The sequence below is a fragment of the Gorilla gorilla genome, chromosome 15, assembly GCF_029281585.2.
Source record: "Gorilla gorilla gorilla isolate KB3781 chromosome 15, NHGRI_mGorGor1-v2.1_pri, whole genome shotgun sequence".
Taxonomy (NCBI): Eukaryota; Metazoa; Chordata; class Mammalia; order Primates; family Hominidae; genus Gorilla; species Gorilla gorilla.
The window spans coordinates 25,099,708-25,124,210 of NC_073239.2; the positions used below are offsets into that span (position 1 = coordinate 25,099,708).

A 24,503-nucleotide genomic window follows, 5' to 3' on the forward strand; every position below is an offset into this window, starting at 1 on the left:
AAAGAAAAATTAAACATGATTATAATTCTTGTTCTGCTCTTCTCTCCATGACCAGTCTTCTCTTCAGTGGTTATATAAGAAATTAGTTTCATCTCCATTCTCTGTCTACATTAGCAGTTCATCATCATTCTTCAATTATGTAAATAATATGGATACAAGTATGAAGAAGGCAATTTTTTGTACATAATGTATAAATAAAAAGTAATATAAACAAGAATTTTCCAGTGACACCCTAAATAACTGCTAACTGTATCACTGTAAATCAGCCTAGTTCATGAAAAAAGATTCAGTACATATGAAGCATTCAATTAATCATACTGCACAGACACCATATAGTTATCTAAACCCAAGGAAAAATATTATTAATGCTATTATAATCTTTGGAGACAACCAAGTCAATGCTGCAGACAACACTGCAGATTTTGTCCCTAAAAATATCTTCATAGAATCTTCATTGAACCATAATCTGTACATTTCTCATTTTCTCCAGCTTTATTGAGGTGTAATATAATTGATAAATAAAAATTGTATATATTCATTTTCACAACTGCCATGAGATTGACAGGGCAGTTATTATTAGTCCTATTACTGCATATGGAAATGAGGAATCAAAGAGTTTAGATTATTTGTTTTAGGGCAAATTGCTGAAAGCAATATGGAGATGGAGGTCTCTTATTACCTATACAGGACTACTGCATGCTACTGACAAAACAGTATTCCCTTAGGACCAGCTACCATAGAGAGGCGCCTGGGGGAAATATCACTACTTCTGCAGAAAGAAATCTGAATGCCTACTTCACGACTTAATTTACCTCTAAGCTTCTCATATAAATCTGTGTTTCATTAGTTTTAGTTAAAAGTAATTTATTTCAGAAGCCCATAAACATATGTAATGTCCTTGTCTTGAACTGCATTGAAATTGCATTTTAATTTATAAGGTATTCAAGTTTTTATTAACATATTTGTTGTGTCCCAATTATAATAGTTTATAATCCCTCTACCCTTCCTAATTCCATCATTCCTTGAAATTCTGTCTCAAATTTTTCTTTTTCTATAAAGACTTCTCTGATAATTTCATCAAGCATTAAACTTCACCTTCCTTAACAGTTAACATTTTATTTAATAGAACATGAATTTAAGGTGCAGTTTGATTGCTTTCATTTTATAAATTGAAGTTAGCAATGCTAGCTTATGTCAAGTCTCTCTCATACAATCTTTTTTTTTTCTTTTTTTTTTTTTTTTTTTTTGAGACAGAGTCTTGCTCTGTCACCCCTGCTGGAGTGCAGTGGCATGATATCGGCTCACTGCAACCTCTGCCTCCCCGGCTCAAGCAATTGTCCTGCCTCAGCCTCCTGAGTAGCTGGGATTACAGGCACCTGCCACCACACCTAGCTAATTTTTGTATTTTTAGTAGAGACGGGGTTTCACTATGTTGTCCAGCCTGGTCTCAAACTCCTGACCTCAGGTGATCTGCCCGCCTTGGCCTCCCAAAGTGCTGGGATTATAGGCGTGAGCCACCGCACCTGGCCCCTTTTACTATTTTCATATGTCTTCTATTACATAGAGCTATGTGGTATTTGAGGAACAAAAGTATATTATAATGATAATTTATATCACCTATATGTAGCACAGCGCCAGGCACATTGTAGGGGATCAGGAGTTAGTGAGTGGTTAGCTATTATAAAAGCAATGCATACTGGAAATATCAGTGGAGTAGAGAGATAGAAAAGCCTGGGATGTTGTCAGAACTCTGCTACTAACTAGCCGCATGGCCTCAGACAAATCATTTAATTCTAAATCTGTTTACTTCATACACCATGAAGGGATTAAATGAAATAATCTGTAGATTCTTCTTCCAAGCTCATATTGAATTAAAATAAGAACTGAAGAGAACAAAGTTGTGTAACTTCACTGTTCCTAAAATACTTTTGAGAAAATAAAGACAAATAGTTTAGAGATGCTGCAGACCAGAAAAAGCACAAGGTATATTTTCTTCCTTAAAGAACACAAATTGAAGTGTTATAAATGGATTTTTCACCTTTACCATCATTTTCACCTTTACCTCTATTCTCATCATTTGTTCATCTTGGGAATAGTTTCTTGTCTGCCTTTTGGGAACTAGATTATTGACTTTTCATGTTCCAGGGAGTCTGCAACTCTGACCCCAGTTTCAGTCAAAGAAATTGTTGTCCAAAGTCCTTCTGAGTAAACAACACGAAATAGAAGTATTTTGTAGACTATTATAGGCTCTCTTCTTGCCTAAAACACAGAAGGCTGATCAGACCCTGTTTTCCTTTCGCCAAAGTATTAAAATACATCGACCAACATAGATATCCATTCCTGAAAATCTCAAATTAAAAATATCAAAGTCAATGTTACTTGCACGCTATCTATAGATTCAACAAAACCCCAATCATAATCCCAGCAATTAATGAGATGATTCTAAAATTTCTTGAGAAAGTGCAAAATGAGAGCATTTACTCCTGACTTAGGAGTGATCAAAAGTTTCTTAGATGTGTCACAGAACACAAAAGCCATTTTAAAAAATGTACAAGTTAGGCATGATCAAAATTTAAAACTTCTGCACATCAAAAGATCCCACTAAGAAAATGAATAGCCAATTTGCAATAGCCACAAATAAAATAAAACACCTAGGAATAAACTTAACCAAATAAGTGAAAGATCTCAGCTGGGCACAACAGCTCACACTTTTTGAGGGTGAGGCAGGTGGATCACTTGAGCCCAGGAATTTGAGACCAGCCTCGGCAACATGGCAAAATCCCCTCTACTGAAATACAAAAAATTAGCCAGCCATGGTGGTGTGCACCCATAGTCCCAGCTACTCAGGAGGTTGAGGTGGGAAGATCATCTGAGTCCAGGAAGTTGAGGCTACAGTGAGCCAAGATTGCACCCCTGTATGCCAGCCTGGGCAATGGAAGTGAGACCGTCAAAAAAAAAAAAAAGAGGGAGAAGAAGGAGAAGGAGGAGGAGGAAGAGGAGGAGCAGGAGGAGGAAGAGAAGGAGGAGAAGGAGGAGAGGAAGAGAGGAAGGAGAAGGAGAAGGAGAAAGAGAAGAAGTTGATATGGTTTGGATTTGTGTATCCACCCAAATCTCACGTTGAGTTGTAATCCCCAATGTTGGAGATGGGGCCTGATGGTAGGTGATTGGATCATGCGGGCAGATTTCCTCCTTTGGTGCTGTTCTACTGATAGAGTTCTTATGAAATCTGGTTTTTTAAAAGTGTGTGGCAACTCCCCCATCTCAGTCTTCCTCCTGCTTTGGCCATGTGAAGATGTGTCTACTTCCCCTTCACATTCTACAATGACCACTTTCCACAATGATTGTAAGTTTCCTGAGGCCTCCCCAGCCACACTTCCTATATGGCCTGCAGAACCATGAGCCAATTAAACCTCTTTTCTTTATAAATTACCCAGTCTCAGATATTTCTTTATAGCAGTGTGAGAATGGACTAATACAGATCTCTAAAATGAAAACTGTAAAACATTGATGAAAAAAATAAAGGAAAAAGATACTCCATGTTCATGGATTGGAAAAATCAATATTGTTAAAATGTCCATACTACCCAAAGCAATCTACAGATTCAATGCAAACCCTATCAAAATAGCAATAACATTCTTCACAGAAATAGAAAAAACAATCCTAAAATTTATATGGAACCACAAAGGAACCAGAATAGCCAAAGCAATCATAAGCAAAAAGAACAAAGCTAGAGGCATCAAATTATATTACAAAGCCACCTGACTTCAAATCATACTACAAAGCTATAGTAACCAAAACAACATGGTACTGGCATAAAAACAGACACATACACCAATGGAACAGAATAGAGAACCCAGAAATAAATTCATGCATTTACAGTCAACACATTTTCAATAAAGGGACCAAGAACATACCTTAGGAAAAGAACAGTCTCTTCAATAAATGGTGCTGGGGAAACTAGATGTCCATGTGAGAAAGAATGAAACTAGACCCCTATCTCTCACCATACACAAAAGTCAAATCAAAATAAAAACTTAAATCTAAGAGCTGAAACTTGAAACTACTAGAAGAAAACATTGAGGAGATGCTCCAGGACATTGGTTCAGGCAAAGATTTCTTGAGTAAGAACTCAAAAGTATAGGCAACCAAAGCAAAAGTGGGCAAATGAGATCATATCAAGCTAAAAAGCTTCTACACAGCTAAGGAAACAAAGTGAAGAGACCACTCACAGAATGGGAGAAAATATTTGAAAACTACCCATCTGACAAGGGATTAATAACCAGAATACATAAGAAGCTCAAACACCTCAATAGCAGAAAAAAAAAAGTCTGATTTTTAAGTGAGAAAAAGATCTGAATAGACATTTCTCAAAAGAAGATGTACAAATAAATATATACATATATTCAGGTTTTTTAAAAATATTCAACATCACTAATTATCAGATCAAATCAAAGCTGTAATGAGATATCATCTCACCCCAGTTAAAATGGCTTTTGTCAAAAAGACAGGCAATAACAGATGCTGGTGAAGATGTGGAGAAAGGGGAACCCTTCTACACTGTTGGTGGGAATATAAATTAGTACAGCCACTATGGAAAATATGGAACTTCTTCAAAAAACTAAAACTGGCCAAGTGCGGTGGCTCACACCTGTAATCCCAGCACTTTGGGAGTCCGAGGCGGGCAGATCACAAGGTTAGGAGTTCAAGACCAGCCTGGGCAAAATGGTGAAACCCCATCTCTACTAAAAATACAAAAATTAGCTGGGCATGGTGGCAGGTGCCTGTAGTCCCAGCTACTTGGGAGGCTGAGGCAGGAGACTCACCTGAACCCGGGAGGCGGAGGTTGTAGTGGGCCAAGTTCACGCCACTGAACTCCAGCCTGGGCAACAGAGGGAGACTCCGTCTCAAAAAAAAAAAACAAAACAATAAAAAACTAGAAACACCATTTGATCCAGCAATTCCACTGCTGGGTATATAACCAGAAAGACAGTCAACATATCAAAGAGATATCTGTACTCTCATGTTTATTGCAGCAGTATTCACAATAGCCAAAATATGGAATCAACTTAAGTGTCCATCCATCAACAGATGAATGGATAAAGAAAATGTGGTATATATACACAATAGGATATAATTCAGCCATAAAAAAGAATGAAATCTTGTCATTTGCAACGACATGAATAGAACTGGAGGATATTACGTTAAGTGAAATAAGCCAGGCATAGAAAGACAAATATCATGTGTTCTCACCCATATGTGAAAAACTTGATCTCATGAAGATAGAGAACACATTGATGGTTATCAGAGGCTGGGAAAGGCAGTGTGGAAGGGCGATAAATATGAGCTGGTTAATAGGTACAAAAATCAGTTAGATAGAAGGAATAAGCTCTAGTGTTCAGTAGCAACATACGGTGACTACAGTTAACAATAATTCATTGTATATTTAAAAATAAATAGAAGAGTGGGATTGGAATTTCCTAACCCAAAAAAAAAAATAAATGGTTGAGGTGATGGTTATCCCAGTTACCCTGATTTGATCATTACACATTATATGCTTATATCAAAATCTCACATGTACCCCATAAATATATACAACTACCATACTTCCATAAAACTTAAAAATTTTGTTTTTAATTTTTTTAAAAAAAGAAAATGAATAGCCAAGCCACAGGTTGGGAGAAAATATTCACAAAACATGTATCCAAAAAGGACTCATATCTAGAACTACACTATTTGATATGGTAGTCATCAGTCAATGTAGCTATATCAACGTAAATTGATCAAAATTAAATACAGTTTTTTTCTCATTTACACTAGACACATTTTACAATGAACATTTTGAACAAATGTAGGAAATTCTACTGGACAGCACTGATCTAAAATATAAAGAAATACCAGAACTCACACACACAAAAAAATTGAATTGAAAAATAGACAAAAGGTTTGAAAAGATGCTTCATAAAAGTGAAGCTACATGAATAGCCACGAGCACATGAAAAAGTGCTCAGTATCATTAGTCAACAGGGAAATACAAATTAAAACTACAATGATGTATCACTACATAATCACCAGAATCTCAAATATTTAAAGAACTGACAAAACCAAACACTGACAAGGTTGTGAGGAAATCGGAACTTTCATACACTTTGTTAGAGGAAATTTTAAGTGGTGCAACCATTTTGGAAAGTGGTCTGGCATTATGAGGCTTAAATATACACCTGTTCTATGACCTAGCAATTGCACTGCTAAGCATTTACCTAAGAGAAATGAAAACATATAGCCAACAAGACTTAATCGGAAATGGTCATAACAGCTTTTTTCGTAGTAGCCCCAAGTAGGAAAATGCCCAGTCAATAAAATAATGGATTTTAAACTTGTGGTATTTTCATAAATAAAAGGCAATTAAGGCTGGGCACAGTGGCTCATGCCTGTAATCTCAGCACTTTGGGAGGCTGAGGCAGGCGGATCACCTGAGGTCAAGAGTTTGAGACCAGCCTGGCCAACATGGCTCCACTTCTATTCATGTTGTTGCAAATGACTATATTTTATTCATGTTTATGGCTGAATAATATCCTATTGTGTACATATACCACATTGTCTTTATATATTCATCTGTTGATGGATGGACACTTTGCACATTTCATTGTATATAAATTTTACATTTTAAAAACTGTAAGTAAATATTGAACTCTAGTTATTGACACACATGCTGAAGTATTGGGGGAAGTATACTGATGTCTGCAATTAAAATATATCAAAAATAAGAAGATTAATAGATGGATAGAGGGATGAACAGATATGTGATAGAGCAAGGAGTATAAACAGCTAATGATAAAATCTAGGTGATATCAACAGAGTTCACCATAAAATTATTTCAGGCTAAAATTATTTCAACTTTGTTAAATGTTTAAATTCTTCATAACATAAAATGTTGGTAAGAAAACAGATATCCCAGGCCTCCCAGAGATGAAATTCCAGTGCTAAATCTCCAAAATAAAAATCTAGACAAAAATCATGAAGTCAAAATCATGTTTTCTCTTGCTGTTTCCATAGTCTCATCCAACAACTCCCTGAACTGTGCTTCTCTTTTTCATTTTAGACAATTCCATCCCTTCTGGGATTATGGGGGTTATCAAAAAGAAAACACTCCGGGTCTTTGCAACTGCAATTTTTACTTAAAATGCTGTTTTTGTCTCCTGTGCAAGAGGAAAGACAGACCCTGATTTACAGTTTCTGTATCTCAGTAATCCCACCCAAAATGAGAATGAGCACTGACTAGCTATATTATTTCCAAAAATAAAGTTTAAACAAAAGTCAGAAAGAAAAGAAAATGATTAAAAAGAATGTAGATAAAACGTATTCTCCAATTTTAAAAAACCAGTGCTCTCTAGAGAAATGGCTGGCTCTAGGACTGGGGCAGGAAATAGAAGATGAGCTTAGAGCATCTTGCAGTACAAGAAAGGAAGTGCTAAAAACAAACAAAAACAAAACAATTCACAGTGACGGGAGGAAGTCAAAGGAACACAAGATGCCTCTGCAAGACTTCCCAACGACCAAGGCTAGAACAATGTGAGTAGTAAAATAAAGCTCTATTAGATTATAACCAAAGTATAAAATATTCATGAACCCACACTGATATAAAGTAAATAATTAATAAATAGATAAACAGGAGGAAGATATAAATCTCTCTTGTCAAAGTATTCCGATTAATTTAATGTAAATATTTACCCCTCAGGGAGGTTGAGCATAACTTTTTATACCTGAAGTGCCTGTAGTGACTTCCTTCCAAAGACTAGAGTATGGAAAAGGTGAGGGGCGAGAATAACTTTACAGTGGAGAAACCTGACAAACACTACCTCAGCCTGGTGATCAAGGTCACCATCATCAGTGATATGTCATGTTGATAGTATGCTGTATAGTAAAGAATTTGACTGGCCTTCATTCATCCTTGGTTCCTGGGAGGAAGATGCCAAATACTTGGAATTTCCCAAGTAATAAGAGTGACGGTTATTCGTGAGCCCCTCAGATCATAGAATTTATGCTAATAAGATAGTTCAGGATGGGAGCTGGCACGCCAGAAAGACCAACCATGTGGTTAGAGACTTGGAGATTTTGAGCCAGGTGATATCAACACAGCTCAATCAACTCCATGGAGGGGAGGGGTCCCGGAGACTGAGTTCAAAAATGTGGCCAATAATTCAATCAATCATGCCTGTGTAATGAAATTCTAATTCAAACCTCCAGACACCACAGCTCAGAAGAGCTTTCCAGTTGTGAACACATTGATGTGCCAGGAGCGTGACACATTCTGACTCCATGGGGAGAGGACATGAAAGTTTTGTTTGGGGCTCTCCCTGGCTTCTTCCTATGTGTTTCTTCATTTGGCTGTCCCTGATTTGTATGCTTTATAATCATAAGTATAGATCTTCCCTGAGTTCTGTGAGTCATTCTAGGGAATTATCAAAGCTGAAGGGCTTGTGGGAACCCCTGAATGTGTAGTTAGTTGGGCAGAAGTGTGGGTGGCCTGGGAACCCCCAAACATATGGCTAGCATCTGAAGTGAGAGCAGTCTTGCTCGGGATTGTGACCTTAACTTGGAGTCTGTGCTACTCCAAGTGGTTAGCATCAGAATTGCATTAAGTATTGCAGACCCTTAATACGATATATTTAAAATGACATTTAACTTCTGTGGTCCTCCTCCCAAAAACCCATAACTTCAGTCTAATGATGAGAAAAACAAATCCAAGTTGAGGGACATTCTATAATATACCTAATCTGTATTCTCCAAAATTGTCAAAGTCATCAAAAACAAGGAAAATCTGAAAAATGTCACAGCCAAGACTTGCCTAAGGAGATATGCTGATTAAATGTAATGTGGTATCCTGAAGAGGATCCTGGAGCAGAAAAAGGACATTATGTAAAAATTAGGGAGACCTGAATAAAGTATGGACCTTAATTAATAGTAATGTATCAGTATTGGTTCATTAATTGTGACAAATGTAACATACTAAGGTAAGATATTTATAATAGGGAAAATTGGGTAAGGGTATATGAGAACATTCTGTACAATCTTTGTAACTTTTCTATAAATCTAAAACTACTCTAAAATAAAAAGTTCATTTTAAGGAAAGAATAGAGGAAAAATCAAAGTGGGTATCTAATAGCCTAGGATACAATAATACACTAAATAAATCAGCAGTTGGTGAGTCCCTGCTAATTGACAGAGTCCCTGCTAATTGACAGCAGCGACAATTGACAGAGTTTAGTTGCTGCTACAACAACTCCAGGAATCTTAAGTCAATTCAACAAATTTTAAATGCAATACTTATTGAGCTATTCTTCCAGTTAAACAAACCTAACTGAATACACTTATTTATCTGCTGCCACTAAAATGTAGAAAGGACATATAAAAGGCATAAATCCACAAGGACAAAGAGAATGGGAGAAAAGATAATAACCAACAAGTGATGTCAACATCTTAGAAGAGAGGAAGCAGGTAGAACAGCAGCACCTGACCCAGGAAGGCAGAGGCACTGCTCTTCGGTGTCTGCAGAGAAGCTTCGTTTACTGGCAGAGACAAAGAGGGCTTAGGAATCTGTGGTGCTAGGCACTGTCGAAGGCAAGTGCTTAGGTAGGTGGCTGAAAATATAGGGATTTGTCAAAAGCCTGTAGAATAAGCTATAGATTCCTAGGTTTACTCAGTCACAACCCATACATTTAGGCCATAACTCTTTATCCTTTATCCTTCACCACCACACCTTGCAGGCTACCAGAACTATATTCTCAGGAGAAAAATCAGCAATAGAGGCTCCAGAATCAGGAAGGCCAGACACAGTAAATGGTGAGGGTTGGGCCTAGGACTGGAAACAGCAGTGATGCTCTGGAACTAGTTTGTACCAGCTCACAAGAACTGACTGCTAAATTTTCAGGAATTTTGCAAGCCAGTTGTTAAACAGTGCCATTGAAAAAACTTAAATTATATAAGCTTACAATTAAATAAATTGTATTAAAAACAGACATAATCAATATTCAAAGCTTATAACTGCCTAATTATTTTTACTATATTTTACTATTTCCTCGAGGTTATTTACGCCTATTGTGTCCGTATGGTAGAAATATTATGTGATGATGGCAAGCTACTATGTGTATCTTCCCAACTCCACATTAAATGACATCATGTTGGTAGGCTGAAATTGGCCATGTTGAGAATAATGACACACAGATGTTGGCAAATGCTACAAATCAGGTCTTTTTTTTCCCCTTTCACATAACTAGTTGTTAATATTTAGCAGTACATCACAGAAGGATTAAGTGAAAGTCTAGGTAGTAAACTGTGGGGCCTATAATCACTTTGACCTACCCTACTCCTAGAATGCTTGCACGTATCTGTATATCCCTTTGATGATTTTCTTTGAAGAAATTTAAAATCCTAAAAGATCTGTAGAAACTGCTATTTTGGGGTCTCAAAAACAAAAAAAGCTTGCTTGCTGCCTCATCACATATAAGGAAGTCCATCCATATACATAAAGCTCCCAATCAACTTTTAAGAACCATTTGCAAATATAAAAAGACAGCCTAGTATCACCCAACAGTTGAGGAATACCTTTACCCTAAAGACAACAGTGTAGAAAAGGAATTCAGAAGAAATAAAGACAATGCAGGTAGCAGAAGAAAACTTTTCAAAACAATAATTACTAGCCTCTAATTTTTAAAAAATGTTACATTTATGAGATTAAAAACCTGATGGCTTAAATCAATAATTTAGTAGAATGGTTGGGGCTAAAATTTAGGAAATTTCCCAGGAAATTAGAACAGTGAGAAAGGGGATGGGGAAAAGGAAGAGGGCAAAAGGTAAAGAAATGAATCCAGGGGCTCCAGCTAATAGAAGTTCCAGAAACAGACAGGGAAAATGAAGAGAAAAACTTATCAAAGGACAATGCTCCAATCAGAAGTCATTTGCCTGCCCCTGACAAAATACCCACAAAAACTGGCTAAAATAATGAAAGTGTTCCATTATCTCAGATAACATGAAGTCTGGAGGAACTGTGCCTGGTTTGATGTACTGACTCAATCAACTCTGACAGTCTCAGTATTTTGGCATTTTGCCTTAGGCTTGTCCCCACTTGACAGTAAGATGGCTATTACAATTTTAAGGTGACAATATGCTCTCTCACAGTCAAATCCAAAGAAGAGAAAAGCGGTAACACAATAAGCTCTTCCCATGCTTGTGGCTTATATTGGAAAATAAAACCATTCCCTGAAGCCTCTCCTCCCCCGAGAATACTTCCTTTATCGTATTGACCAGAAGAAATGTATTACATAGCCACCCTTAGTTACAAGGTAAGCTGGAACAGCAAATGCTGAATCTGGCAAACGGAAAGGGGATTAACATGATTTGTTTTAACAATCATGATGTATCTATCCTGTAGGTCTGGACGCATTGTTGCCCGGATAAAAACGGGATTCTGTTAGCAAAGAATATGAAGAGAATGTCTGTTGAGCAGGCAGCTAAGAATGTATTCTATAATATTGCAAGAAAAAAAATGTTAAGAACTTAAGGACACAGATATCCAGAGTGAAAGGATGTATCACAGGTCAATCACAGTGAAAAAAAATCAAAAGACTAACACAAAGATTCATCTTCTAAACACTTCTTAAAATCACATTCAAAAGTTAGAAAAGCTGGGTGAGGTGGCTCACGCCTGTAATCCCAGCATTTTGGGAGGCTGAGGTGGGCAGATCATGAGGTCAGGAGTTCGAGACCAGCCTGATTAACATGGTGAAACCCCGTCTCTACTTAAAAATACAAAAATTAGCCAAGTGTGGTGGTGGGCACCTGTAATCCCAGCTACTTGGGAGGCTGAGGCAGGAGAACTGCTTGAACCTAGGAGGTGGAGGTTGCAGTGAGCACAGATCACGCCACTGCACTCCAGCCTGGGTGACAAAGCAAGATTCTGTCTCGGAAAAAAAAAAAAAAAAAAAGTTAGAAAATTAGAATGGTATTGTACTTCTCATCAAAAACACAAGATAATAAAAGATAATAAAGCAATGCTTTTAAAATCCTGAGGGAAAAGCCATTTTCAACACAGTATTCTGTACCCAACCAAATTATCAAGAACTTTTTCGAGAGTCAAGACCTCAAAGAATTTGCCTCTCACTTCTTAGGAAACTACTGTTATGTATTTTTCAGTAAATCAAAGGAGTAAACCAAGAAAAAGTCATAGGATTCCAGAGATATTGAATGCAAGCCTAGACAATTCCTAAGCATGATTGAAAAAAAAAAAAAAAAAAAAAGACGGTAAGACTCAGGAGGGAAATTTCCAGAAGAAATAGAATGTCTAATCTGTTCAACTGTCTTTCTAGGAAGAAGCGGCAAAAGTTACACATAGGCTGGGCATGGTGGCTCACGCCTGTAATCCCAACACTTCAGGAGGCCAGGGCAGGCCGATCACTGGAGCTCAGGAGTTCAAGACCAGCCTGGCCAACATGGTGAAATCCCGTCTCTACAAAAAAACAAAAATTAGCCAGGCATGGTGGCACGCGCCTATAGTCCCAGCTACTTGGGAGGCTGAGAAGAAGAATCGCTTGAACTGGAGAGGCGGAGGTTGCAGTGAGCTGAGATCACGCCACTGTCCTCCAGCCTGGGTGACAGAGGAGATATATCTCAAAAAAAAAAAAAAAAAAAAAAAAACTCCACATAAACTAAGCAAATGAGCAAATAAGATAATAACCGATTTGTGAAAAAACAAAAGGCTGTATCAGAAAGGAAATTTGCTGGGGGAATACTATGATATTTATAATGTCATATTATTATAAATAATATTGATTTTGGCCAGGTGCGGTGGCTCACGCCTGTAATCCCATCACTTTGAGAGGCCGGGGCGGGCGGACCACTGAAGCTCAGGAGTTCAAGACCAGCCTGGCCAACATGGTGAAATCCCATCTCTACAAAAAAAACAAAAATTAGCCAGGTGCGGTGATGCACACTTGTAGTCCCAGCTACTTGGGAGGCTGAGGCAGGAGAATCTCTTGAACCCAGGAGGCAGAGGCTGCAGTGAGCTGAGATCACCCCACTGCACTCCAGCCTGGGTGACAGAGATTCTGTCTCAAAAAAAAATAACAATAATAATATTGACGTAACAAAAATTTTAATATAACTAAATTGGGAGGATGCAGGGAGAATACATCTGTCAGCCAAATCCCAACAGAAAGCAGAGGGTGCACTCAGATTAGGATTAACCAGAGGGGTTTCTTTATAAAAATGTCATCTCCAAAAATGTGGGCAGCATGTAAGGAAATCACAGGGATATTTAATAACCCAGGGTTGGGTCCCCTAGGTCCAAAGAAAGAGGGAGGGAGCTGACCAAAATCCAAAAGAAGTCTGTGAAAAGGAGGCCGTATTGAATGGAACAATAACCTTCATTTGAGGGACAGTGGAAGAGAGTTGGGGTAATAAACACCCTCACCTCCGTCACCTGCCTCACCTCCCTCCCTTGAATATGTCACTGTCCAAACCCAGCAAGGAGCCGGAGGCACAAAAGCTGTTGATGTGGCCCACATAGGACAGAGGAACCGGAGGGAAAAACAGAAGCTGTGTGGCACAGAGGTGAAGTGTGATAGTATAAAAGAGCTAAATCCTCATCTGACCACAATGTCAATTTTTTAAATGGATAAATTTTAAAATAGTCATCTATGAATATTATTAGCTATACAAAAGCAAACACCAACAGAAACAGCTGGAAATGGGCATTCCTGAGCAAAGTAACTGAATGGGAGAAGTACAGAGGTAGGAAAGTTCAAGAAATACTCAAAGAACAAGCAGCCCAATTTGGTTGTACTATAAGGCATCTGTAAAGGAATCATAGGAAAGAAAATTGAAGTGACAGATTGGGGTCATATTGTGGTAGCTCCAAATGCCTGGCTGAAGATCCTATATTTAAACAGTATTGAGCTACAACTAAGGGAGTGACATAATGAGAGATAAGTTCCAAGTAGGATTGATCTGGCAGTGATGCACAGGATTAAAGTAACAGAAACCTAGATTATATGAGACTTGGTAGATTCCATTTCACAGTCTAACGTAATGGTGTCAATAAGAAGGGAAAGGACAACATTAACCTAAAAGATATTTGAAAACAAGACTGAAAGGACTCCATTCACCCAACAAATACCCATCGTATACCCACCGCATATTAGGCACTATTGTTGGTAGTGGGAATACAGCAATGAACAAAACACACACAAACTCTTGTCTCATGGACCTTATATTGTGGTGGAGGGAAACAAACAATGGATAAAACAAGTAAATGCTATGCAAGCTAGAAGTCCTCTGAAGAAATCCAAAGCAGGTACAATACAGGATTGGAAGTTTGAGGTTAGTAATTTGCATTTAGGAATGAGTTTGAGGCCAGGTGAGGTGGCTCTCACCTGTAATCCCAACACTTTGGGAGGCCGAGGTGGGAGGATCACTTGAGCTTAGGAGGATCGCTGGTCTCAGTTTGAGACCAACCTGGGCAACACAGGGAAACCCCATCTCTACAAAAAATAAAAATATGGTCTCAGCTACTCAGGAAGCTGAGATGGAAGGATCGCTAGAACTTGGGAGGTGGAGACTGCAGTGAAGCATGATTGCACCACTGCACTCCAGCCTGGGTGACCGAGTGAGACCCTGACACACAAAAAAAAATGAGTTTGAGATGGGCCTGGGATACGAAGGTGGAGATGCCCAGATGACTGGAACTCAAGAGAAGTTAGAGCTAGAGATATGAAATAGGAATTTCAGAGGTAGAAAAGGAAAGCCAGACATGTTGTCTCGGGTCAGCTTGCTGTTTCACAGTGTTGTCTCCTTGATGTAGCCACTACATTCTTCCAGTTTTGAAGGTCAAATGAAAAATTCCATTTTGTCAGTGCATCCAGATGTGACTGGGCTTGGGACAACTAATGCATGCTACAGCTACAGACTAACGTAAAGTCAAAACTTTAAAGTGAGAAACATAATTGTCAACTCAACTCTAGAGCTCACATTGCTTAGTTCGTACCTGTAGAAAAGTCCATGTTGGTTGCTACAACATAATCTGACTCCTGCTTACTGATCACAAAATCAGAGATAGAATTAGGTGAACAATCTCCATTGGCTAGCTTAGCCTCACGCAGCTCATTAGACCCATAGAGAGACATTTGCCAAGGTGCAGTAAAGCATCTGCTAGTGATCTGTCCACCAACGTTCTAAACAGAAGAGACATGATGTCCGAGTCTTCCCCTTTGACTCCCTTTCTTCTAGGCTCCCTACGGACTATTTCCCTGCCTTCCTTTTTACTTAGAATATTGTGTGGTTATTTTGGAACTGGGATACAGTTACACAGTGTTGTTATCATTTATGGAAACTTGAGGTTTAATGGAAATTGGGATGGGAATAGCTTTATCTTTAAAGTATCTAGATCCATCCAGAAACTTTTCCAGGGCTCCTAGGTAAATACTATATGTCACAAAATACCGAGAGAACTTAAGAGAACCCTCAGGCCGTACCCCTTCATCTGCAATCAGGCCTTTCCCATCTCCCTCTACTAATTTTGGCATGTGACTGAGAATGGTGTAAGAAAGGTTGAACTGAGAAACAACAGCAAATGTGTTGCTATTGAAGATGCACAGCTCCTTATTTAGTGCCTACTAGGTACCAGGCACTTTGCCAAATGCTAGGGAGACAATACAGAGTTTTTCATGGGGTTTGCAATTTATTGAGGCAGGAAATATGAACCTTTGTCAAAGTTAACTACTATAAATTTGTCTTGATGTGTCACGTTACATATCTGCCCCCTATAATGTCAGGACTCACTATGAAGACAATAAAGTTTTCTAAGATTGTGCAAGCAGGTGTGTGTCTTTCTCTCTTCTATTACCCCATTAGGGCCATAGATACTGAGAGGGAAAGGCTGTCCTGGTCATGAAAACAGCTACTGACAATAGGAATCTATGCAGAAAGAAAACAGGTGAAATCATAAGTATATATAGGCAAGAAAAGAGCCGACAAGAACCATGAAAAATGCCTACACCTAGACAACAAAAAAAAAAACAGAGCTAACAAAGGCAATGGCAATGGTTCAAGGAGAGTAGGAAAAACACTCTAATACTATGCCACAGAAAGCAAGAAGGAAGGGGTAAAGGGATCAGCAGAAGACACTGATGAGTCACTGGATTTGGTGATTACAAAGTCATTGGTCATCTCCAAGAGGGTAATTTCAGTGAGGTGGTGGAGTTTGAAGTCAAAGGACAAGGTGTTCATGAGTGAGTATGAGGTCAAGAAGTGGCTACAATGAGTGTCTTTGAGAAGGGCAAGAAGCTAGAACCACCTCTGTTTCTCCTCAAATAACCTTCACCAAGAAGGAAAAAATGTTCTTTTCTATCTAGAAAAGCCATCTCTTCCATACTACAGGGTGACCACCCCTTCCAGTTTGCCCAGGATTTTCCCAGTTTTATAGCACTGCAAGTCCCTCGTGTGGGGAAACCTCTCGATCCTGGGGAAACTGGGCCTGTTGGCACCTGATAGTCATGTGGGTGAGACACTTTATGTCAGTGAGGCTTTAGATACCTGTTGGTGATTATTGTTTTACACAATTTTATTGAGGTATAATTTACATACCATAAAATTCACCATTTCTGGTGATCATTTAAACAACAGTCTCAACCTAGCTGTATGCTAAAATTACTGGGGAGCTTTTAAAGAATATCAGTGACAAACTCTCACCCCCAGGGGTGCCTAAGGCCCACGTGTTGTTATTTTTTAAAAGCAACCCAGTGATGGCACATGCCTGTAGTCCCAGCTACTGAGGAGGCTGAGGCAGGAGGATCACCTGAGCCCAGGAATTTGAGGTTGCAGTGAGCTATGATTGTACCACTGCACTCCAGCCTGGGTGATAGAGCAAGACCCTGTCTCTAAAAAACAATCATGTAAATAAAAAACAAAACAACGTAAATAAATAAATAAAAACTAAAACAATGTAAATAAATAAATAAAAGCAACCCACTTGATTCTAATGTATAGCCAGGATTAAGAACCACTGTTTATAAAGTAAAAAACAATACACAGTATCAATGCTTTCCTAAGTTTTCAAGAAGAAAAAGAAGTAAAGTAAGCACTCAAAGAAATATGATAATGTAGGCTTCTCAAAATGGGAAAATTTTTGAAAACGTAGGAAAAATATTATTTTAAATAGTTTTTGTTTTGAATTCCAGGGCTAAATTCAATAATTTTGATGGTTTTTTTTCTATTAAAATGCAGTGTGGTAATTAGGAAAATCATAATGTATGTCCACACTTTGCATGAAATCCTGCTTCTGATTACATAACAGTCCTACAAAATAAGAAAGTAATGAATAAATGTTTCATTTGAACGTATAAAAGGGAATGCCTCAAGATTCACATCTTCAGTCAACTTCCCAGAAGCCTTTACATGGCAAAATGGCATTGATTTTTATGTAAAATGTGATTGTCTTTTCTATAAATGTATTATTCTCTAACTCCAAGTCAATTAAAGATACGCTGCTATAGCCACAGCAGATTCCCTTAAAAAATCAATGCTAATTCCAAAAAATGTTTTAGCATTTTAAAAATGTATTCACTAAGAAACAGAATTGATTCATACTGAGCAGGACAGGCATCCAAAAAGATTATGTTACTGGAAATTATTATTATACATATCCATTACCACTTATGAGTGAAAAAAAACCCGATGTAAAAGTTATTTGGTGATTAATAACACAGTGATTATGAGTTTCAGCTTACAATTTGTGTGAGCAAAAAATGTAACTTTATTTTCCTACAACTTAAATTCATTTTTTTTTATTGTTTGTTTTTTGAGACAGGTTCTTGCTCTGTCACACAGGCTGGAGTGCAGTGGTGTGAATACAGCTCACTGCAGCCTGGACCTCCTGGGATCAAGCTATCCTCCCACCTTAGCCTCCCAGGTAGCTGAGACCACAGGTACACACCACCATGCCTGGATTTTTTGTTTAATTTTTTGTACAGGTAGGATCTCTCTGTGTTGCCCAGGCTGGTCTTAAACTCCTAGGCTCAAGCAGTCTTCCCACCTTGGCCTCCCAAAGTGCTGGGATTACAGGTGTGAACAACTGCAGCCAGCCCAGTTTCTATTTTGAACTCTAATTTTACCTGTATGGAGCACGGCACAATCTGGCTCTGTTTTTGAATGCCTTAGACAGTCACAGGTTTTTACCTGTCCTTGGGGCTTTGACCAAAAGGTAGGGCACAGAACCTTCTATGAGATACCCATCAACATCTATTTTTCCATTGCTTGTTGCTGTCTCTCTTCTCCTTAGACACTCCTGATAAAGGGCATCTATTTAAAAAAAAAAACCACAGCTAACATCATACTTAATAGTAAAAGACTGAAAACTATTTCCCTAAGATCAGGAGCAAGACAAAAATGTCCACTCTCAGGCTGGGCACAGTGGCTCATGATTGTAATCCCAGCACTTTGGGAGGCCGAGGCAGGCAGATCACTTGAGCCCAGCAGTTCACGACCAGACTGGGCAACACGGCAAAACCCTGTTTCTACAAAAATACAAAAAATTAGCCTGGCATGGTGGTGCACACCTGTGGTCCCAGCTACTCAGGAGGCTGAGGTGGGAGGATTGCTTGAGCCCTGGTGGTCAAGGCTGTGGTGAGCCGAGATCATGCCGCTGCACTACAGCCTAGGTGACGGAGCTAGACCCTCATCTAAAAAAAAAAAAAAAAAATCCACTCTTGCCACTTCCATTTAACATTGTACTGGAGGTTCTAGCCAGGTCAAGTAGGCAAGAAAATGAAATAAAAATAATCTAGATTGGAAAGGAAAAAGTAAAATTACCTCTATTTCCAGATAATATTATCTCATATGTAGAAAAACGGAATGAATCTACTAAAACTATTAGAAATAATAAACCAGTTCAGCATGGTTGCAGCATATAAGATCTATATACACAAATCAACTGTATTTCTGTACACTAGCAATAAACAATTCAAAAATGAAATTAAGGAAACAATTCCACTGGCCAGGTGCAGTGGCTCACACCTGTAATCCCAGCACTTTGGGAGGACAAAGTGGGCAGATCATCTGAGGTCAGGAGTTCGAGACCAGTCTGGCCAACATGATGAAACCCCATCTCTACTAAAAATACAAAAATTAGCCGGGCATGCTGATGCACGCCTGTAATCCCAGCTACTCAGGAGGCTGACTCAGGAGAATCACTTGAACCTGTAAGGCAGAGGTTGCAGTGAGCTGAGATTGTACCATAGCAGTCCGGCCTGGGTGACAGAGCAAGACTCTGTATCAAAAAAAAAAAAAAAGAAAGAAAGAAAAGAAAAGAAACAAATAAGCCAATCCTAAAATTCATATGAAAATACAAGGGACCCAGAATAGACAAAACAATCTCGAAGAAAAGAACAAAGTTGGAGGACTCACACTTTCTGTTTTCAAATTTTCCTTCACAGCTACGGTAATCAAGACAGTGTAGTACTGGCATGAGGATACAAATGCAGATCAATAAAACAGAATTGAGTGCCCAAGAATCAGCCTTCATTTTTATGGCCAGTTAATTTCAATAAGAGTGCCAATTCAATGGGGGAAAGAGTACTCTTTCCAACAAATGGTGCTGGGACAGCAGGATTATCCCTATACAAAAAGTGTATCTGGACTCCGAACTTACATCACATATAAAAGTTAATTTTAAATGGATAAAACAGCTAAAACTATAAAACTCTTTGAAGAATCATTCATAGGAATGAATCATGACCTTGGGTTAGGCAAAGGCTTTTTAGACAAGACACTAAGAGAACTAGTAACAAAAGAAAAAAGACATAAACTGGACTTTATAAAAATTTTAATTTGTGCTTCAAAGGACACCAACAAGAAATAAAGACAACCCACAGGATGGGGAGAAATTCTGCAAATCATGCACCCAATGAGGGACTTATATCTAGAATATATAAAGAACTCTTACAAGTCAGTAATAAAAAGACAGATAACCCAATTTAAAAAATAGACAAAAGGAGCAAAAAGAACTCTCATTCATTACTGGTGAGAATATAAAATAGTATTGCCACTCTGGAAGACAGTTTGGCAGTTTCTTACAAAACTAAACACACTCTTACCATATAATCCAGAAACTGCATTCATTTACCCAGATGAATTGAAAATATATCTATACACAAAACCCTGCCCACAAATGTTTACAGCCACTTATTCATATTTGCCAAAACTCAAAAGCAACCACAATGCCATCCAATAGATGAATGGATAAATAAACTGTGGTACATCCATATGATAAAGTATTATTCAACAATAAAGAGAAATGAACTATCAAGTCTTAAAAAGACATTGAGGAACCATCAATCCATATTTAAGTGAAAGAAGCCAATTAGAAAAGACTATATACCATACAATTCCAACTTCATGACATTCTGAAAAAGGCAAAACTATGGAGACAGTAAAAAGATTAATGGCTGCCAGGGTTTTGGGGGAAAGGGGAAGTGGGAAGGATGGATATGTGGAACACAGGGGATATTTTGGGCAGTGAAACGACTCTGTATGATACTGTAATGGTGACTGCATGTCATTATAACTTTGCCAAAACCCTCAGAATGTACAATGTAGAGTGAACCCTAATGTAAACTATGGATTTTAGGTAATAATAATAATGTGCCAACATTGGCTCATTAATTATAACAAATGTATCGACTAATTCAAGATGTTAATAATAGAGGAAACTGGCTGGGCACGGTGGCTCATGCCTGTAATCCCAACACTTTGGGAGGCCAAGGCGGGCGGATCACCTGAGGTCAGCAGTTCGAGACCAGCTTGACCAACATGGAGAAACCCCGTCTCTACTAAAAACACAAAATTAGTCAGGCGTAGTGGAACATGCCTGTAATCCCAGCTACTAGGGGGGCTGAGGCAGGAGAATCGCTTGAACCTGGGAGGCGGAGGTTGTGGTAAGCCAAGATCGCGCCATTGCACTCCAGCCTGGGCAACAAGAGCAAAATTCCGTCTCAAAAAATAATAATAGAGGAAACTGTGTGTGGACTGGGGGAGTGGTAAGGTAATATAGGGGAATTCTGTACTTTCTGCTCATGTTTTCGATAAACCTAAATAAACTGCTCTAAAAATAAAGTTTATTAATTAAAAAAATATGAATAGAAAGTTTTCCAAAGAAGATACACAAATGGCCAATAAGCACATTAAACATGCTCAACATCATTAGCCATCAGAGAAATGCAAATCAAAACTACGTTGAGATACCACTAAGGTGGCTATAATCCAAAAGAAAGATGATGAGTATTGGAGAGAATGTAGAGAAATAGTTCCCTTATATTCTGCTGATGGAAATACAAAATGGTGCAGCCACTTTAAAGAATATCTGACAGTTTCTCAAAAGGTTAAACATAGAGTTAGTATGTGACCCAGCAACTTCACTCCTGGTATACACTCAAGAGAAATGAAAACATATAGCCACACAAAAAATGTGTACATAAATATATACAAGTGGCTGGGCACGGTGGTTTACGCCTGTAATCCCAGCACTTTGGGAGGCCGAGGAGGGCGGATCACGAGGTCAAGAGATGGAGACCATCCTGGCCAACATGGTGAAACCCCGTCTCTAGTAAAAATACAAAAATTAGCTGGGAGTGGTAGCATGCACCGGTAGTCCCAGCTACTCAGGAGGCTGAGGCAGGAGAATTCACTTGAACCCATGAGGCGGAGGTTGCAGTGAGCTGAGATTGCGCCACTGCACTCCAGCCTGGTGACAGAGAGAGACTCTGTCTCAAAAAAAAAAAAAAAGGTACAAGTACATCAGTGGCAGCATTATTCATAATAGCCAAAAAATGGAAACAACTCAAATGTCCATCAGCTGTTTAAATGGATAAATTAAATATGGCATATCCATACAATATAATATTATTCAGCAAGAGAAGACATGCTATACTGATACATACTGCAACATGGATGAATCTTTCATATGCCAAGTGAAAGAAGCCAGTCATAAAAGACCATACAGGATTCCATTTAAATGAAATGTCCAGAATAAGCAAATCCATAGAGACAGAAAGTAAATTAGTGGCTGCCTAAGACAAGAGGGAGTGGGTATAAATGGGGAAGGACTGCTAACGGTTACAAAGTTTCTTTGGGGGGTGATGAAAATATTCTAACCGCGATTGTGGTGAGGAATGCTTAATTCTGTGAATATACTAAAAACCATTGAGCTGTACAGTTTAAATTGACGAATTGCATAGTATGTGAATTAGATTTTGACAAAACTGTTATAAAAAAATAAGATTGACTGAAGATGTTTCTGGAAACAAGGATCAAAAATCACAGATATAAAGTAAGCAACAGTACATATTTGTAACTCTAAAAATTGTCAACATATTTGAATGCACTAGATGGAAAGTGTAGAAATCTAGAATGTAATAATGAGATAACCATAAACTTCATAGGAGACATAGAGAAAGTCATTTCACACCTAAGCTTAAATTTCTGTCGTAGATTAAATCTCACTGATTCTAAAGAGAAAATTTGTTTACATTTTGATAGCTAGCTCCCCCTCATACTTACAAGATGCTGTCACAATTCCAAACGTTTCATCCTGACGTGGCAATGTGCAGCAGAAAATAAGGTTGCCTCCTCCTGCGTGTCTCTTTTTAAGAGTAAGAAAATCTTTTCCAGAAGCCCTCATCACAGATTTATCCTCATTTTTCTTTGGCCAGAATTGTGTCTTATGCTCCTTCCTAAATCAGACTCGCGTGCACTCATGCACATGCACGTGTGTGTGTGTGTCTTTGGAGTTGTGTCTATGTCCACAATTGACTTAGACAAATCAGGATTTATCTGTAACAGGAAGGTGAGGGGTGGATATAAAATCAGGACTGTTGGCAAGGAAAAAGAGAGAAGGAGTATTGTATGGGCACCAGAAGACTCTGCTATACCAAAGACAAAAGAGAAATATGAAATAATATTTTCACTACACTTTCTTCGGTTCAGAACAAGGTATGTGCCCCACCTTCTATGCCAAGTCAAAAATAAAGCAAGAGTTTCATGGCTTCCTGAAGCTATTTTATTTTCCCAGGGATTTTTCCCCCTCAAAAAGTATTCATTATTTGCTGGAAAATGTGTGGCACAGTGTTGGACTCATCAGCATTAGCACACATTCTACAAAGTTACAAGAAACTTACCTCCAGGTTTTGCTAGCACATTATTATCATAAGCCACTGTTCCCTGACAGTGGTCCTTCATTATACAATTTTGGTTGCATGCTTAGCTATAGAATGCCAGCTAGCACTGAGCCACCAACTTCTTACTACTCAGAATCCGTGTTATTCATTCACTTAACACATGTTTATTAAGCACAGCTAAGCTATGTGCTATACTAATGATGGTGAAAATCTACTGAATGCTTGCTACATACCAAGTACTATTTTAAGCTTTACATATACTAGTTCATTTAGTCCTCATAGAAGTTTTTATGAAGTATGTAGACATCATTACTATTTCTACTTCACAGGTGAGTGAGTTCTCAAGTGGTTAAGTATCTTGCCCAAGGACACACAAACAAGTAAAGTATGAATCCCAAAAGTCTGGATATAGACCAGGGTATCAACCTAAGAAGGCTGGCTCCAAAGACCATGCTCTTAACCACTACACCATCATTGCATCACAGTGCAAAGATAAACATGGCATGTTTTCTTTTCTCTAAGAATTCACAGTCTAACCAAGGAGGCAAACATATACACAGTACAGTACAGAGTGGTTAATGCTATAATACCTTCCTAACAGAATTTCTCTCAGATTGATAAAGAAATCCTTATTGTTTTCATGAGAACCATTAAAATTTACCATAATCTCTAGTAATGCTTTGAATTTATGTTATACTATCTCTATCTAAGGTTCTCAAGTTAGAACTGTCACAGATACATCTCTTAAGATTAATAAAATAGCACTGGAGGCCACGCACAGTGGCTCATGTCTGTAATCCCAGCATTTCAGGAGGCTGAGGTGACAGGGTCCCTTTAGTTCAGGAATTCAAGGCTGCAGTGAGTACAGTGGCCGCACTGCACTCCAGCCTGGGCAACAGAAATAAATAATAAATAAATAAAAAATAATACTGCATGAAAAACTGGTTTAAGCTTCAGGGGTGAGCAGAAAGAATAATTATGTTTAATAAAGAATCTGTCTGAGGAATTCAAGCCACTAACAGCCTGTGAACAGAGCTACAATTTATTGACCATTTACTATGTACAAAGCCTATATGTTAATTAATGTAATCCTCATAACCACCCTATGAAATAGGAACTAGAATTACCCCTATTTTACAGACAAGGAAAGAAACTTAGTGAGAATAAGCCATTTGCCTGAGGATAAACGACAGAGACCAGGACCTGTCACAACCATGGCTCAAACCAGAACAATGTAATTCCAAAATCAGTGCCAGTAAACTACTACACTGTATACCCATGGAG

At 38.4% G+C, this 24,503-nt stretch overlaps 1 long non-coding RNA gene across 1 annotated transcript in view; it reads right to left on the reverse strand.

Moving 5' to 3' along the window:
• The window catches only part of LOC129526624 (uncharacterized), a 38,585-nt gene that overhangs the window by 4,996 nt on the left and 9,086 nt on the right, over positions 1-24,503 (reverse strand). The window lies entirely within an intron of this gene.